Source organism: Octopus bimaculoides, chromosome 12, assembly GCF_001194135.2.
Source record: "Octopus bimaculoides isolate UCB-OBI-ISO-001 chromosome 12, ASM119413v2, whole genome shotgun sequence".
In the NCBI taxonomy this organism is placed as follows: domain Eukaryota; kingdom Metazoa; phylum Mollusca; class Cephalopoda; order Octopoda; family Octopodidae; genus Octopus; species Octopus bimaculoides.
Window position 1 is genome coordinate 51185200 of NC_068992.1, and position 3852 is coordinate 51189051.

Genomic DNA, 3852 nt, shown 5'->3' on the forward strand with positions numbered 1-3852 from the left:
ACTCAATATGAAAGAAGGGAAATGAAAATTGAAAACAGCAGTTATTAAATTTAATAATGCGATTGTGAAAAAAGTTGGATTGCCAAGTTCAGTTCTATGAGCTCTTAATAATTATATGTAAAATTGGTAGTTTTAGGAAAAATTAAATTTATTGAAATGTTTTAAATTTTTAAAAGAGATTAAAGAAAATTTAACATGAAAAACTAAAGGCAAGTATATAAAAAAATTTAAGGAAATAAAATATACAAAATTAAAACTGAAAAACAAACAAGTTCAATCAGATAAAGATGAATTAAATTAAACTAGATTTTTTAAAAAATAAATACGAACAAATCTGTGTTTAAAAAGTGTAAAATTGAAGATTAAGAAAATTTAAATGATGAAGAGATTTGAAAATAAATACCAAAATTTAAGAAGTTTGGGGGTTAGGAGTGAACACACAAGGATTAAAAAAGATACATGTAAAGGTTTAAAACTTTGATGATAAGGAAAGATAGGTGTAGATAAAATAGTCGGTAGAGCAGCTGGTGGGAAATAGAGAAAGATCCTTTAACAATTGAGCAGAAATCCAAGAAAAATAAATGTAGTAGTTTTATAAGCAAACAGAATGAGTGAGAATAACAAACCAAGCTCCATAAGTAGTATTCAGTTGGGAGGAATACTTAGAACAGCGCATATGTTGAGGAAAGTGTTGCATCTCTATGCAGCAGATGGAGCTGTGGTGTAACATAGATAAATCAGAAGTTAAGTGAATAGTAATAATTGTTTCAAATTTTAGAACAAGGCCAGCAATGTTAGAGATGGAGTAGATGCTTACATCAACCTCAACACTTAACTGGCAGTTAATCCTAATAAATAAAACTAAATAAATGTGCCCTTTTAAAGCCTAGCCAGGCTCACGGGCCTGGTCTCCCGGTTTCAATGGCATATGTGTTCCGCAGCTGGACGGGATGCCAGTCCATCGCAGCGTTACTCCTTTTTGCCAGCTGAGTGGACTGAAGCAATGTGAAATGAAGTGTTTTGCTCAAGAACACAATGCGTCGCCCGGTCCAGGAATCAAAACCACAATCTTACGATCATGGCGCTGACACCCTAACCACTAAGCCACGTGCCTCCACAGTTAATCCTAATACTGGCTTCAAATTTTGACGCAAGGTCAGCAATTTTAGGGTGGGGATACATTGATTACCTCAACCCCAGTGCATAACTAGTACTTATTTCATCGCCCTTGAAAGGATGAAAGGCAAAGTCAGCCTTGGCAGAACTTGAACTCAGAACATAAAGACTGATGAAATTCCACTATGCATCGTGTCCAGCTTGTTAACAGTTCTGCCAGCTCGCCGCTTAGTTAGTACTAATATTGATTTCAAACTTCAGCACAAGGCCAGCAACTTGGAGGAAAGGGGTAGATCAGTTACATCAGCCCCAGTACTCAACTGGTACTTATTTTATCATCTCCAGAAAAATGAATGGTAAAGTCAACCTTGGCAGAATTTTTACAGGCTCTAAACATTTTGCCTGGCATACTTACAATTCTGCCAGCTAGTTATCTTAGTTAATACTTATATATTAAAAGTAGTAATTATCCCTTGAAGGAATACAATAAGATAGCATAAAGTGTATAAGCACAAGCACGGCTGTGCAGGTTTTTGAGAAGCACATTGGGATGTTAGATGAGTGTGTATCTTTGAAATAACAGGGAAATTGTATGAACACGATCCAGAAGAGCTAATAGAGAATAACAGTTATTGGATTCTATAAGATTTCCTCATGAAAACCGACTGTATTATCGAAGCATGAAAACCAGATTTGACACCATTGATTGCAATGCTTGACAAGTACTTTATTTTATATATCTAAAGATAAGGAATGACGAAATTTGGGAGGGAGTGGTAGTCAATCGACACCCTTGAGTGCAATGCTTGACAAGTACTTTATTTTATATATCCAAAATGAATGAAAGACACAATTGACCTCAGTTGAATTGGAACAAAGAACGTAAAGAATCAGAAGAAATTCTATAAGTCATTTTCCTAACTCTCTAACAAATTTTGCTAAACTTCCACCATATATTAATTCTGAATAAAAAAATTTCTTCATATATGAACTTTTTATTATTTTCCTTTACTTTTCTGACAGGCTTTCTATGCCGGATTTCCGGAGCAGCTGCTTTTTGTACTGAATGACTTACATTTATATTGTACACATCACAAGAACTATATGTGCTCTGCTTTACACAAAACCTGGAGTCTTGGCAATCATTTGTTAGTATGATCGTTATTAATTTACACACACACACACACACACACACACACACACACACACACACACACACACACACACACACACACAGGTAGATAGATAAATTGATAGACTCTGCCCAAGGTAATATAAAATGTCTTTCCTGATGAACCTTTGTAGATAAGCTCATTAGAGAATCCTCATAGCAAGCATATATGTGAATACTAATAAATCTAATGATACACACACACACACACACACATGTATATGTATACATATGTATACTAAAATATATATATACAAAGGTGCTGGTGTGGCTGTGTGGTAAGAAGCTTGCTTCTCAACCACATGGTTCCGGGTTCCCGTGTCACCGTGTGGCACCTTGCGCAAGTATCTTCTACTATAGCTTCAGGCTGACCAAAGCCTTGTGAGTGGATTCGGTAGACGGAAACTGAAAGTAGCCCATTGTATATATATATATATATATATATATATATATATATATATAAATTAGGACAAGATCGATATTTAAAATATTGATCTTATCAAGTGGTCAGCATGGGAATAAAAACCATCAAAGGTAATAATTATTTAAAATTATAATACAGGGTATCAAGAGATACCACCACGCTGAAAAAATAGCAGTCAAATCCTGACTCTAAAACCACAATAAATATATATATATACAACGATTAAATAAGTACTAGGCTTACAAAGAATAAGTCCAGAGGTCGATTTCTTTGATTAAAGGCGATGCTCCAGCATGGCCGCAGTCAAATGACTGAAACATGTAAAAGAATAAAAGAATATCGTTATATGTTTTCCAAAACTAATAATTTACATCATTTAACCCAAATATCTAGCCTTTCTTATTACTCACTCCTTCTATATGTGCGTGTATGTGTGCACATTGCACGTGCATGTGCATGGACATGTATGTGTCGATATACATATACATATGCACACACATACAGAGATATGTTCATATGAATCAATTTATCTTTTTTTCTTTCTCTCTCTCTCTCTATATATATATATATACATACATACGTGTATGTGTTTCTGTATACATACATACAAACGTATTTATGCATACATGTTGGTGTATGTGTGTGTGTATATATATATATATATATATATATATATATATATACACACACACACTACTCTTTGTCTTTTTATTTGACCATCCTAAATTAATTTTTATTACAGTAGACAATAAGAATAACAAGCACTTGAGGCTTTTCTATAACAAAACAAACAACATCTATAAACAAAACCTATCCTTTACAATTCTATTAGAGTAAATTTTTAAATATATCTATATAAATAAGAGTGTTTATTTGTCTCTCTTTTATCTTTTACTTGTTTCAGTCATTTGACTGCTGCCATGCTGGAGCACTGCTTCAATGAAGTTTTAGTCAAATGAATCAAATCCAGTACTTATTTTTTGTTCAGCCTGATACTTTTTCTATCGGTCTCTTTTTACCAAACAGCTACATTATTGGGACGTAAACACAATGGGGGGAAAAAACGGACACACATACACACATACACACATACACACACACATACGATGGGCTTCTTTCAGTTTCTGTCTACCAAATCCAC